We start from the raw sequence: 15,000 nt of genomic DNA on the forward strand, positions 1-15,000 counted from the left end.
CTTTACAAGTACAAAATAAATTAACAAAAGAGCTCTTAGTATATATATATATATTTTTTTTATGTCCAGAATTTGCTAAAAAAATCTACTTTTAACGTGAAAATTTTTTTTCGATTCATGAAAAGTAAAAAAAAAAATCTTTGTATTTATGAGGGAAACTAAGAGAGAATACGACTGATTAACAAGTAACGGATCCGGAAATAAGTTAGTAGTTTTGATAGCAAGGACATTGCGTTGATGTGGGGGACACACGCCCACACCCTTGCCGCCCACATTAAATGGCGCGCATTTCCCCTTGGGACTTAACGCCCCGGCCAACTTCGCCTTTGTCCCCGACCTTACCCAGCCTCTGGCCACCCTGCCTGACAGGGAATGAGGTCAACCCTCACCCCTTTGTCTCCGCGGTGCTTCGGCCAGCTCCATGACCGGGTGGTCTCCCAGTACCTCACGAGCCCTTTACCTTTCTGGCCGCGTGACCTCCCTTCACCTCATGAGTCCCAGCCTGACCTGAGCCGGCAGGCTCAGTAACCATCCCAGCATCAGTAGTCCTTGTCAGCCTTGCCATGGTGGCGGAAGGGGGTAGTCCTTTCTCCGCTCATCCTTGCTGGCAGACAGGCGGGCGTGCGACAAGCTGGCAGCTTCACATATTATTATTTATTGTACTGTTTATTTATATTAATATAACGCACCACTTGCCATTGTTTCTTTGGCCCCCATCTCTAAAAGGTATTAGTAGAAAAAAGAAACAGAATTATCTAGTGCAACATGATGCAGGAACTCTACCTCTCCACCAGCTACACAAGTCCTGCTATGCTTCCCTCTTTCTCATAAATTACATAGAATTGCTGATAACCTTTGATATTACGAATTCTAAAAGTGTCTTTTTTCGTCGGTCATTGTAACATCATTCCAAGCTGAAGGATAGCAGCGTTACCGCGTGACTGGATCTCATCGCGATAGAAAAGTAAGGCAGACAGAGACAGAAACCAGCAGACAGATAGACACATGAATAGATAGATATAAAAGCAGGCAGACAGACGGCGCTCCTAGTATAAGTAGTAAATATTTGTCACCTCGCTTTTCCCTTCTGATTCTCTCTCTCTCTCTCTCTCTCTCTCTCTCTCTCTCTCTCTCTCTCTCTCTCTCTCTCTCTCTGGTGCCAATAAACACACTTGTTGCGTCGTGTTGACGTGTTGAAACCGCCGATCACATTCACCCGTTCTCACTCCCACTCCTTGTTGCTTTCCAGTGCTGCTGCAAGTTTCTTCCTTTCATCATTGTTTTTCTCCTTTTACATTTTTCTTCCTTCTTTTCTCTCTTTATTTAGTCTTTCCTACCTTCATTCCAATTTTTTCTTTTCCTTCCATTTTGTATGTCCCTTTTTTCTTTGTTTCTTGTCTTTTTTATTGCCATCTTATCTTTTCCTCCCTTTTTCCTCCTTTCCATTATGTTTCCTGCCCTTTTCTGCGTTCCTTCCTTTTTTTTAATTGTTTTCTTCTTCCATCTATCCTTCTTTCTCTTTCTACTCCCATGTCTTCTCAATTATTTTCTTGTATGTGTTGTTCTCCAGTTATTATCAATCCTTCCTTCCTTTTCACCTTGTATCCTTTGTTAATTCACTCCCTTCTGTCCGTTGCCCTGCCTCCTCTCTCTCTCTCTCTCTCTCTCTCTCTCTCTCTCTCTCTCTCTCTCTCTCTCTCTCTCTCTCTCTCTCTCTCTCTCTCTCTCTCTCTCTCTCTCTCTCTCTCTCGTTTCCCCTGACCCTCTTATCTCACCCTTACCCGTCTTCTCCCCTCCTCCTCCTCCTCCTCCTCCTCCTCCTCCTCCTCTTCTACAACGTTATGTTCATGTGTTCGGTGCCTTTTAGAAGTCTGGGTGAACTTGTTGATAGGGAGACTTGGAGAGAGAGGGAGAGGGAGAGGGAGAGAGAGAGGGATAGGGAAAGCGTGATGGGGGACAGAGGGCGGAGCGAACTTAATTACCAAATGCTAGAAGGAAGGAAGGAAGAAGCGACTTAAACATTAAAACTGTAGAACGCAACATACAAGGGGAAAAAAATAGAAGAAATAGGAGTAGGGAAGGAAAAGAAGGAATTATTGTGTTGTTGTTGTTGCATTTCCCTCCCCCTGTTGTGTAAAGTTGCGTAAGTAAAAGATGTGATATAAATAAGTGTAATTCTGGAAAAATAAGAGGAAATGAAACTTCTGATTTCGAGTAATGGATGCGTAAGAATTGTATTAAAGTGTGATGGTGATGTGAAGCGAAAATTATCCTTTTTCGTTTTCTTTATTTGAATATCTACATAAAAAAAAAATTAACAAAACCACACGTGTATAAAGGTAACAATGACAAACAACCATGCAAGGAGAAAGTAACAGGGAACAAACATGCCCAAAAGTAGAGAGAAAAAAAAAAACGTGCTGGAAAAGTAGGAGTAATAGTGACAGTAAACAGTAATAACAAAAGCGGTATTTGTCTTAGATAAATACGTACATGAGAAAAGATCCTCCTCCCCCCCAAAAAAAATGCGCAGATACATGCCTAAGAATAAGTATCAAACAAACGTGCCGTCCAACACTCTTCCTTACTTTAAACTGTCCACGTGCATGTACAACGACAGGAACATGAGGAGAGACCCACCGCCAGCGAAATCAAGAACAACTCACCACAAGACGGGGAAAAAAAAATTAATAAATAGAAAAAAACAAGAATAAAAAAAATAATAAATGAATGAACAGTAGTTACCCATCTCACTGAATAAAGAGCGAACTAATCCCACTCCAACGCACCAAGAAAAAAGAAAATTCAGAAGCTACAACACTCCAACACACAAAAATTAGGAGCGACCCCCACACACACAAAAAGAAAATATCACTCTGGCCTTGGTGATGCTCTTGCCTTACGTAGCTGGCAGCGTGTCGGGGTGGCACTAACCTTGAAGCTTCTGGCGGGGACTCGACCTCCTGCCAGGCGCCTCTAATGGCCAATTTATCTCGCCTTCAGATCAGTTTGTCTGTTCCCATGAAGCGCCAAAGAGGGATGTGATACGTGTATGTGACTTTCTCTGCAGTAAAACAGTGAATGATGATGATAATTTATGATAATGGCGTTTGGTCATGTTTCTCGCGCACACTCACCTGAGAGAGATGAAGGTGACGTGCAATATAAGTAATAAACGATAGATCTTCCTCATTCATTATTTTCCAGAATATTTTTCAAACAGCTATACAAAGGCCTAAAATTCTGTTGATGTCTGGTTGTCCTATGTAATGTTATATCCTCCTCCTCCCTCCTCCTCCTCCATCTCTTCCTAATCGTAAAGATACCTACAAGACATAAAAGGAATACACATAATAGCTTTATGAATTACTAAACTAAGGTGAGACCAATAAATAAATTTCCGTGAAGCAGAAAAAAGTAAAGCAGCGATGGAACGAAGATTCAGAAACCGTAAGACATGGATGAAAAAGTAAAGTAAAGGTAGTTGAGGGACAAGAGGAGGAGGAAGAGCACGGGGAGCAGGGAGGAGGAGGAAGATAAGCTCTGTTGAGTAGGAAATGGATTAAGCAAAGGAAAACATGCAAAACAAACAGCAGCTCAATAAAGCACATTACGCACGGCCTCTTACTGCTCTCTCTCTCTCTCTCTCTCTCTCTCTCTCTCTCTCTCTCTCTCTCTCTCTCTCTCTCTCTCTCTCTCTCTCTCTCTCTCTCTCTCTCTCTCTCTCTCTCTCTCTCTCTCTCTCTCTCTCTCTCTCTCTCGCCTGTGGTGGTTGCTCATCGCATTAAAGGACGGAATGGTGAGGGAAATGAGAGTTAGAATGGTTTGGTGTTGCCTTAAATTGAAACGGACGGAGAGAGAGAGAGAGAGAGAGAGAGAGAGAGAGAGAGAGAGAGAGAGAGAGAGAGAGAGAGAGAGAGAGAGAGAGACAGAGAGAGAGAGAGAGAGAGAGACTGACTGACTGACTGACTGACTGACTGACTGCCTTAAGGATCACATACTAGACTTACAACCAACCACCACCTTTACCCTCCCAGTGATGTCTCTTGTTTCATAAACTGTCATGCTTTCTTGGACATTAGTGTGATGCCCTCTTACGCCGCACCTCCACTAGTTTCAAAAGACGCTAGTTGAAATGACAAGGATTTTTAAGGGTGTTTTCATTGTTCTAGTGACAAATTAACAAGATTCCTACATTATTGACGGGAAAAGCACTGTTGTACCTCGGCTAACCATCTCTATGGCCATGAAAAATAATCGCGATGAGAGAACAGAGTTACATATTACAGACACTATAGGCAAGGCTAAGGTTGAGAATCTTTCACTCGCCACACTCTCCATCATTCTTGGTCAGGAAGGACAACAACTCCTCGCTTAGTAATAACCCTTGCAACTTGGCGGGGCGCGAAGCTGCAAGCCTTACCCTGCCAAAGTGACGAGAGAAGACTTTACCATGGAAAGAGAGAGGAAGAGAGAGAGATGGGGATAGGAGAGGTGAGGAGAGAGTGAGAGTGAGTGCTGAAATGTGTATCGGCATCGGAATCTGGTGATGCATGAGACGAAAGGGTTCCCTTCCTCGCCTCGCCTGAACCAAGTCCTCTCTCGCTTGTACAAATGGAGGAGCAAAGTGCAGCAGCGGAGGAGGAGAACTAAGAGGGCGGGAAGGAGGAGGATGGCAGGGGAAAGTATTAGCTATTGACGAGGCTCGGAAAGGCAGATCCTAGGTAGCCAGAGAGAGAGAGAGAGAGAGAGAGAGAGAGAGAGAGAGAGAGAGAGAGAGAGAGAGAGAGAGAATACGATATCAAGTCAGAGTAGTATGCAGTATGTTCATATGTATTAAACAGAAAAGTAAAGAGTGAATAAAACAAATAAGAAAAAAAATGGTAACGTGGTGTTTGATTTCACTTTTCGTTTTGTGTCTTTTATCTTTGGTTATTTTATTTTTTTTTTTTTTCTCTCTTTTATATTATATTTTTTTCCTAGTTTCCCTTTGTGTGCCTGTGTGTTTATGTGTACGTGGCTCTTCACCAGTTAATAATACACTACCATCGCTCACTCACTAATGTTGCACAAGATACACCGAATTTATGGTGATGATGGAGAGTAGTGTGTGTGTGTGTGTGTGTGTGTGTGTGTGTGTGTGTGTGTGTGTGTGTGTGCTGTGCAAGTAATGTGTTTGTTATCAGCTTAGTGGTTCTACGAAGTGACGCGACAAATCGGCTCAGAGAGAGAGAGAGAGAGAGAGAGAGGAGAGAGAGAGAGAGAGAGAGAGAGAGAGAGAGAGAGAGAGAGAGAGAGAGAAAGTGCGTGCGTGCGTGCGTGCGTTTGTAAATCGCCCAATTACTTAAAAGCTCATTCCTGATAGCCTACTTGTCGACTTGATAATTGATAAGTGGTATGGATTCCACATGCATCAAATACCAGCGCGGAACGACAGCCGGTACACGTCGATATATGTTTCTCGGAAGTTTCAAAGACTGTCTGCTTAAGTGACTCTTACGGGGAAGGAACTTAAGGTGCAAGTGACTCTTACCCCCTGGAGTGTGATACGGGGAAGGAACTTAAGGTACAGAGTCAGGTCACTAATAGGATGAGATGAAAATGACATGAGATCGCTTTTGTCATAATCAATACATGATGCAGCACGAAATTCATTCTGGCATAGAGCTCAACCGTATCGTGAAATATGAAATACCTATTCTATTTATATGAATGCTTTATAGACGCCTCATGCAGTATTGTTTCAACCCTCGTCCTGTCTTGTGTACAGTCCTTTATGGTGTCAGTTGTATTTGTTAGAATCAGTCAACCCATGTATAGTCTGCGAAGGTTATGAAAGGATGGAGACGAGGGCTTTATGTAGATTTTCTCTCTCTCTCTCTCTCTCTCTCTCTCTCTCTCTCTCTCTCTCTCTCTCTCTCTCTCTCTCTCTCTCTCTCTCTCTCTCTCTCTCTCTCTCTCTCTCTCTCTCTCTCTCTCTCTCTCTCTCTCTCTCTCTCCTTTTCTTTTTTTCTTTTTTCTTTTCTTCGTGGAGTTCGCTAAGCCAGAGACAGCATGCTGTTCCATATCTGGCTACGATGATGAAGTTACATTTAAAAAGAGATGGAAGGAAATTGGTTTTCAAATAGGGTGGTAGATGACTGGAATGGACTCAGTAATCAGGTTCGTAGTACCAAATAAAAAAGAGGGCCTTAAAAAGAAGATTGGATGAATACATGGATAAAGATAACAGGTAGGTGAGTTACTTCTGGAAACTGCCAAATGAATACTGATTTTTTTTTTTTTTTTGCAGCTTCCTTTATTTTCTTGTGTTCTTATCTCTTTTTTTTTATTTCATACCATAAGTGACGGTGAGTGAGTGACTAATTGGATATACATAGAGCTATTGAGTCGCAGCAAGAGCTCTCATGAATTCGAGGACGGCACGTGGAGGCGATGCTTATAAGACTGCTAAGTTCATACGTAGCAAGTCAAGGGGAAAAGAGACGATGATTTTTGCGTCATGTCCTCACTTCTCTCTTGGCTCTTCAGTGCTGAGATGCCGCGGTAATAGCCTTCACTTGACCTCTCGACATTAATGCTTGACTGCGTGGGTGTGACGCGTGGGGAGTCTCAAGTTACAGGCTGCTGTTCACACTTTTACTGCTGAATAAATTCTTCCCATGATCACTTGTAGAACTTTTTAGACACGGTTCAGTATTGTAGTCCATAAAAAGATTCATTTAGGCTAGAAAAGAAAACGAGTATCATTCTATTCTGTCTCTGCTGTGTCCTTCTCTGCGGGGGTGCAAATGTTAAAGGAGGACATTTTAGTACGACAGTAGCCTAGAAAAGAACAAACTCTTCTTTTATTATCTTTCTCCCGCGTCCTTGTAAAAATTTCCTGATGCTGTGAATATTGAAGGAAAACGGTTCAACAATTTAGACACCTTTTAGTACTGCAAGAGTCGAGAGAAGAGACAAATTGCCCTTCTGTTCTCTCTCTCCTGTAATTCCGAATGGTAAAGGAGAACGGGCACTACTTTTTAGACGCCTTTTGTTTTCTAGTCTCAAATCATTCAGAAGTCTAGGAAGTCTATTCTCTTCTTCCTCTGTGTACGTGCAAACATTCTCTGTTGTGTTGTGAATGATAAAGGACGACAACAACATATTTTAGCACTACAGTAGCTTAGAAAAGAAGAAACATTACTCTTTGTGTGTCCTAGTAAATATTTTTAACCGTGTCCGGAATGTTAGGAGAGGAAGACACTACATTTTAGACGCTTCATTCAGTATTAGTCTCTTAAATAATTATGTAACTTAGAAAAGAAAAGATTACCCTTCTATTCTCTCTCGTGTGTCTCTCAGCAAACATTCTTAACAGTCTGGAATGTTAGGGGAGGAAGACACAACATTTCAAACGCTTCATTTAGTATTAGTCTCATAAATAATTCAGTAACATAGAAAAAGAAAAGATTATCCTTTTATTATATTCCCTCTCCTTCTCTGTGTCCCAGGAAACATTCTCCACCGTGCTGCGAGTGTTAAAGAAGGTTGACCATAGAGCAAAAGAGCTATTAACACTCCATCAGGGTCGTGGCCTCGAGGGGAGTTGCTGTCCACGCCGTGTTGATCTGAGTACACGCGCTCATCTCTTGATAAATATACAGTACCATCGCGCTTCGTCCTCTCTCCCGTTGCTAGATTTATAGGGTCGCTGTTACTGCTGCTGCTGCCTCTTATTGTTCATGCTGTTCATGTGAAATATGTCCGTGTTTGAGATTTATTCACTTCCGATATTCCCTTTTATTTATTTATTTATTTTTTATTGTTCTATGTTATTCTTCCTGTTTTATTTTTCGTTTTAATCATGGTTGCATTTTAGTTTTGTTTTACTTGTTTTTGTGTCGGTCTCTCTCTCTCTCTCTCTCTCTCTCTCTCTCTCTCTCTCTCTCTCTCTCTCTCTCTCTCTCTCTCTCTCTCTCTCTCTCTCTCTCTCTCTCTCTCTCTCTCTCTCTCTCTCTCTCTCTCTCTCTCTCTCTCTCTCTCTCTCTCTGTGTGTGTGTAGTGCTTCATTTCACCTTGTCTTTTTTTCATTTCATCTCGTTTTTCTTCGTTCATTTTTAGTTCCTGTTCGCTCTACTCGTTTCTCGTGATTTTTGTGGTATAACAGTATTTTTTTCTTTAAGGATGAGCGTAGCGATGCTTTATGTATCAACTGCTTTTTTATTATTCTTTAATTTCGTCTAATGAACTTTCAGCACTGTCCTAGTTTAACATTATTTCACCTTTCATTCACTTTTTATTAACTTTTAACTTTTATTCTTTTTTTTTTACTTTCAGATATTTTTTGTTCTTTGTCATGTCACGTTTATTATTTTATCTCCACCATTGTCTTTTTTTTTTGTTTGCCTTCCATTTAGATCTAACAGATACGTAGTTTGTTTTTCTATTCATTTCCGTATATTAATTCACTTTATATTACTTTTTCACAAGTATTTAGTTTCTTGATCACTAAAGTTCGAAGTGCTGCTGCTGCTTCTGCTTCTACTGCTGCTGCTGCTGCTGCTGCTGCTGCTGCTGCTGCTGCTGCTGCTGCTACTACTACTACTACTACTACTACTACTACTACTACTACTACTACTACTACCACCACCACTACTACCACCACCACCACCACCACTACTACTGCTACTACTACTACTACTACTACTACTACTACTACTACTACCACCACCACCACTGTTCACCATTCACTGTCCCTAATACCATTCTTTTCCTGCTTTCCTTTTTAGCCAGCCGTTCTCTCTCACACACGCGTCAGGTCAACTTGAGGGAGCGTGAGCATTTGTTTAGTGTAAGCGGTATTTCCCACGTGCGTTCATTCTTTAACTAGGAAGGCTGCGGGGAAAGCTCATTGCCTGGCGCTGCGTGGGGAGCGGGAAGATGGCGTGAGAGGCGAGTGTAGCAGCAACAGCAGCAGGGGCCTGAAAAAGGAGGTTGTCTGTAGAAACTAAATATGCTACATAGAGTTGATTCAAGAGAGAGAGAGAGAGAGAGAGAGAGAGAGAGAGAGAGAGAGAGAGAGAGAGAGAGAGAGAGAGAGAGAGAATGGCTTTGGAATTTCAGAAATAGATTTTATATCATTGACACTAAAAAATGCAAGAGGCCGCATCCACACTGCAGTGAAAATCTAATTTGTTGCAGCGAAGCTTTGGTCATCATGTGTTCAAGGGACTCGAACTGCGTCCATTTTTCATTTCCATTTCTGCTGATGAAATATAAGCAAGTTTTCATATTGTGTTTGATTACCTTCGTCGCTCCCTTAGATCAGTAGTAAATTAAACAGACAATGAAATAAAGCGTATCTATGAATTGCGCTACTTGCCATGTTTCTTCTGCTTTTTTTTTGTTTTTTTTTTCAGTTATGTTTTATTACTATTCGTTATATTAAGTCTTCAGCAGTACGAGTATATCGTGATTAGTTTTGCACGAAATGGTGTTTGCTTCTGTGTGTGTGTGTGTGTGTGTGTGTGTGTGTGTGTGTGTGTGTGTGTGTGTGTGTGTGTGTGTGTGTGTGTGTGTGTGTGTGTGTGTGTGTCTGTGTTTGTGTGTGTGCGCGCGTGTGTCTGTGTTTGTGTGTGTGCGCGCGTGTTTATGAGTGAATTCAACGCCCGGAGAATGACCGAGTAGCGGGACTGGAAAAGCCGTTCAAATGCTATGACGGGTATCATTTCTCAGCCGCACCAATACTCCGGGGAAATTAATTCTGTTGCCGCCAAAAGCCATGAGTCCAGGGTTCGAATCCCGCCCACGTTAACTCTTTTATTTATGCTCTTTTTTAGTATTATTCCATTTTTTCTCCCTCCTCGCCCACAGCGCTAGGAGCATACAGAAATGAATCATACATGGTCATACATGGTCACTCGTGTTGATATTCAGCCAATATTGATGGCTCGCAGCAGGGGAGGAGAGAAGGTTGGAAATAATGTAGAAGTATCTTGATCTCGCAGTGAGCAGGGCGCGGGCACAGTGCAAGGAAGGAGTGTTTGTGGTGGTGGTGTGGTGGTGGTGCGCGAGTGTTTGAAGTGTTGGAAATGTTGGGAACGTGTCCGCATGTGTGTGTGTGTGTGTCTGTACTTTCGTGTGCTTTCGTGGAGTTTATATATATATTGGTTTATGTGATTTGTGTCTCCTTAGTAGTGTTGATTACCTGTATTAGATCTACGTGTTTGTGTTTTATCATACAATGTTGCATTTGCACGTTTCTGGCGATTTACTTAGTTTAGTTACCCAGTGATTTTGTGGTCAATAAACTTTGTGTGTGTGTGTGTGTGTGTGTGTGTGTGTGTGTGTGTGTGCCGCTAATCCCTCGTTTTATTTTACCTCCTCAGGTGTTAATGGTGGTAATTATTCAGCGGATGGTACTCACCTGCCGTGAACACTAGAACTACAGACAGGTGAGTGTGGCCTTACGTGGTAGTGGACACAGGAGGAGGAGGAGGAGGAGGAGGAGGAAGAAGAAGAAGAAGAAGAAGAAGAAGAAAAAGAAACGTTCCCTAGACATCTTAATTATTGCAATGTTTCGTAATCTTTCTTTCCTTTTTCAACATATTACACGCCATAAAAAGCTCACTGTCTGGGTGTGTCTGCGTGTCTGACTTGCTGCTGGCTGTCCTTGTCTTTGTTCCCGTCTGGTGTTTTTGTAAGAATGCGAACATTAAATAAATACCCATGTGTGTATATATGTACATATGTATGTTTGTATTGTATGTATGTATGTTGTCTGCCTGCCTCCGTGCTTGAGATATTAACTTTGTTTTCGTCTTTGTTCTTTGCTGTGAGCCAATTCCTGTTTGTTATGGTATCGCCATAGAGAGAGAGAGAGAGAGAGAGAGAGAGAGAGAGAGAGAGAGAGAGAGAGAGAGAGAGAGAGAGAGAGAGAATCTGTGCGTGTTGCAATAATAATTAAGCATAAATTCAACAACCATAATTTTTTCATGTTGTGTATCGTTGTATAACTGAATAGAACATATGATAAAAAAAAAATCGAAAAAATAATCAGTATTTGCAGAGATGGTGTGTCAGAGAGAGAGAGAGAGAGAGAGAGAGAGAGAGAGAGAGAGAGAGAGAGAGAGAGAGAGAGAGAGAGAGAGTCTGCCTTGTAAAGCAGGAAGAACACTCCCGCCTTGTCAATAATGGGGCACGTGACCGGGAACCCCCCCTCAAAAAAAAAAAAAAAAAAAAAAAACAAGGTCAGAATAGAATCACCTAGACTGTGGCGATGATAATTTTTTGTTGCTCTCCGATGGCTCTCGTGGCAAAACTCGCCCTTAGGGAGTTGAAAGAAGAACAGGAATAGGACAGTGTTTCAGTAGACGGGGAAAAGGCAGGATGAATATAAAAACGGCGTTGAGGCGGGGAAGAGTGAGAGGAAAGTGTTGATGATGATTCTTTGCTTCTTTCCTCGTGGCAAAACTCGCGTCTAGGGAGTCGAAAGATGACCAGGAATAGGACAGCGTTTGAATAGACTGGGAAAGATCAAGACCAGTAGAAAGACCGCGCTGAGGAGGAAAGATTGAGTGGAGAGTTAAGTAAAGTTTGTAGTGGAGTGCAGTTAGTAGGTGGATGATTAGGAATTGTAAGTTGGAGAAGGTGCGGAAGGCTTAAGAAAACAGGATGTGGCGGTGTGAGAGGCGTCTCCTTAAAGTTGTTATCTTGTCTCCTCTGCCCCTGATATCAGAATACTTACTTGATATCTAACACTCACTTGCCCTGAGCCCCGAGTGACCCCTCCGTGTGATCCGAGATTGAAACGTGCTGTCAGGATGCAAGGGCGATATTTCTTGAGGGTTTTACTGAAAGATATGCTGAATTAGAAAGAAAAAAAAGCTTTAAGGTAAGAGAAGGAATATTCACCCACTGAAGCAAATGATAGTTTTTTTGTTTGTGATATATGTTAGGTTATCAATGAAGAATATTCTTTTCTTTATCTTTTTACGGAGGAATAGCGTGTTGTGATACCTGCAAATGAAAACTTATCCTCCAACCAGGCAAGGCATCTGGATAGTTCTTGATGTGCTGCCTGCGTGGGTTGGTGTGAAGTGTGTGCGTGGCGGAGACCGGGATGGAAGGAATGAGGAGGAAAGGCTTACGCAATAGTGTCTCTTTAAGTGTGCATAGCGTTGTTTTAGTCAATGAGGTGGCGGTATACTGGAGCGTGCTGGCTTGAGGGTTGTGTTGTGCTGCATCCCTGTTAGCTTGTCCTTCCACCGCAGTCTGACAAAGCAGTGTTGACTGGCGCTAATAGGTGTTTGGTTTTTGGTGATATTTTATTCAGATTACTAAATTGATTCGAAATACTGTAACGATTCAGATATTCGTGTAGCTGTACAATGGAATACTTTTCAAACAAATGTAGATGACTCACACAAAAGGTTTCAGCGTGTCTATTTTTAACAAGAAAATAATAACCGCAGGAAATATACAGTGCCAATATTTTCTGCATCAACATTTTAAAACATAACTGTGAATATTGACTTGTTCATGATTTTGGATAAAGAAAATGGTAAACAATATCAATGACTCGTTTCCATACCTCGTGAATCACCATGTGGCTTAAAACAGCTAAATTATAAAGAGGTGGCATTAGTAAACATAGCTTCAGTTAGTATGTTCAGTTAGGGAATTCCCAGAACCTTCGCCCTTTTCCAACTGACAGATGCAGATGAAAATAATGCAGTGGCTCAAGACAGCATCCGAGGCGGGTGGTGGCCGCGATGAACAATGCCGGAACAAGAACCGGCATCAACACCATCGCCGATAGAAATTGCCTTCATTTCCTTTGCGTGTTGGCTTTCGCTGATGATTACCCATCCTGGCTTGACCGCTTATCCAACCCCCTTCCCTTCCCTGCCCTTCCCTTCCTCACTGCCTGTCCGTTGTCAAGCTGGGAAGGTAAGAGAGAGGAAAGACGAAGGCAGGGGAAAAGGATGGACTGCACCAGTTTCCTTGTCATATTTAGAACAGTGTCGCCCAGACGCTGAGCGAGAAATCTATCGGCAGTTGCGCTGAGAGGGACAAGGGCTAACTTTGGAATATGGATCTCTTGCAGTCTGACCTTCCTCAGCTGTCCGAGATTCAAGTCCTGGAGTTCAGAATTTTTCGCCTCTTGTTTTTGTGTTGGATCGTCACACAGGATCAGCCGCGCTACTGTTACTGCTGTGTTGCGGTGAAGTGTTGCCGCCTTCTCGTTTGTCCTCCTCCCTCTCGTTTGGGTTCCAGTCGAGTCTCCTAAATGTTTCGCAGATGGCGCTGTGGTGCAACTTAAATGAGAGGTAAGGCAACTTCTTCCAGGGAATCCATTATTTACACACAGCGCGTCTGTCTCCACTCGGCCTCCACGCAGCTGAGGTGTGACGGGAGAAATCTTTTTACGCCCAATTCCTGATCCCCGTGACGCGAGATACTGCTTCTTCCCTTCATTTACGAGACCTGGCTTTCTCCACCAACTCCAAAATTGCATATTACTGTTTTCCCTAATTGTAACTTGAGTTTTGTTTTAGCGTGGTATAATTTCACCTTCGCTTTTTTTTTTTCAGTAGCTTCGTGTGTTTAGCAATGTTAAGGAGTGGCACCGTATGACGTTGTGTTTGCATTTAACCCATCAGACAATCAATACCCGATACCTTGAAAGTGTAAGTCTCGAGGCTACTTATCTAATTAAAAAGTTAAAAAAGACAAGTGTTGAGACGATAGCTGTGTGTGTGTGTGTGTGTGTGTGTGTGTGTGTGTGTGTGTGTGTGTGTGTGTGTGTGTGTGTGTGTGTGTGTGTGTGTGTGTGTGTGTGTATGCTTACCTAGTTGTAACTATTTAGCTGCAACATACGAGAAAAGACTCATGTTTGTGGTATCCCGTCTACAAATCTGCTTTTACCCAACCTTTCCTTAAATTCACTTCAGGATCTTCCCTAGACTACTACTTTCTGCAACTCAGTCCACTTACCTACACTCTTGATATACCTTCTGTAATTAGTGTGTGTGTGTGTGTGTGTGTGTGTGTGTGTGTGTGTGTGTGTGTGTGTGTGTGTGTGTGTGTGTGTGTGTGTGTGTGTGTGTGTGTTTCCCGCAGCCTCACTGCTTTTCCTGGCCTTCGCTATCTGCTATATTTCTGACCTTCCAATTATTAAGTCTGTCCCTTGCTTTTCTGTAGATGTCAACACTGATATTGCCACGTCTTTCATGCTTAGAAAGAGAGAGAGAGAGAGAGAGAGAGAGAGAGAGAGAGAGAGAGAGAGAGAGAGAGAGAGAGAGAGAGAGAGAGAGAGAGGGTTAGGAGAAAAAAGTGAGGTTATCATTCTACCATACGATATAATTCTTACTTCACACACAATAGTACGTAAAAATTCGTTCAATCTTGCTTCTTATAAAATAAAAAAAGGCTTATACTTGGAAAAATAGAGCAAGGTAAAATGAAAAGGAATCAAAGAAATTAAGGAAATTAAACAGGAAACCCCAAATAAACAAAAGTGCAGCTTACATTTGATACACAAAAAAAAAAAAAAATTACGAAACACAATAAGGAGTAAAACAAAAAGCGTAAAAAAAAAAATATTAAGAAATAAAAAACAAAAAGTGAAAATAATACAAAGTTCCGAGAATAAAACAAAAATAGAAATAGCAAATCCCAAAGAAAAAAGCGAAAGGGGAGAGTTACTTTTCACACATTAAAGGAGACAAAAAAAGGAGAGATAAAAAAAAGTGAATATGGAAAAGGGAAGAAATAAAAAAAAAAAAAGGAGTAAAAGAGGACATGACAACGAACGCGCGTCGGAAAAAGAGAGCATCGTAAAGGCCAGTAATGATGGAGCTCGCTTTTTTCGCACAAGTACTGTACAGAAGACCAACAGAGGACGCGAGCCTGTACTGTTAGTGCTGCTTGTCTTGCCTGTATGCGGCGTGTCCCTGTACCTGTGAATACCTGTAGATGCTTGGTAGAGAGAGAGAGAGAGAGAGACAGAGA

At 42.0% G+C, this 15,000-nt stretch overlaps 1 long non-coding RNA gene across 2 annotated transcripts in view; it reads left to right on the forward strand.

Moving 5' to 3' along the window:
* Positions 1-15,000, forward strand: part of LOC135103052 (uncharacterized) — a 134,359-nt gene that overhangs the window by 22,640 nt on the left and 96,719 nt on the right. For both annotated transcript variants that reach the window (XR_010269896.1, XR_010269898.1), the window contains exon 2: positions 10,374-10,439. This is a non-coding gene — a long non-coding RNA (uncharacterized LOC135103052). The remainder of the gene's footprint in view (positions 1-10,373; positions 10,440-15,000) is intronic.

The sequence above is a fragment of the Scylla paramamosain genome, chromosome 1, assembly GCF_035594125.1.
Source record: "Scylla paramamosain isolate STU-SP2022 chromosome 1, ASM3559412v1, whole genome shotgun sequence".
Classification (NCBI taxonomy): Eukaryota; Metazoa; Arthropoda; class Malacostraca; order Decapoda; family Portunidae; genus Scylla; species Scylla paramamosain.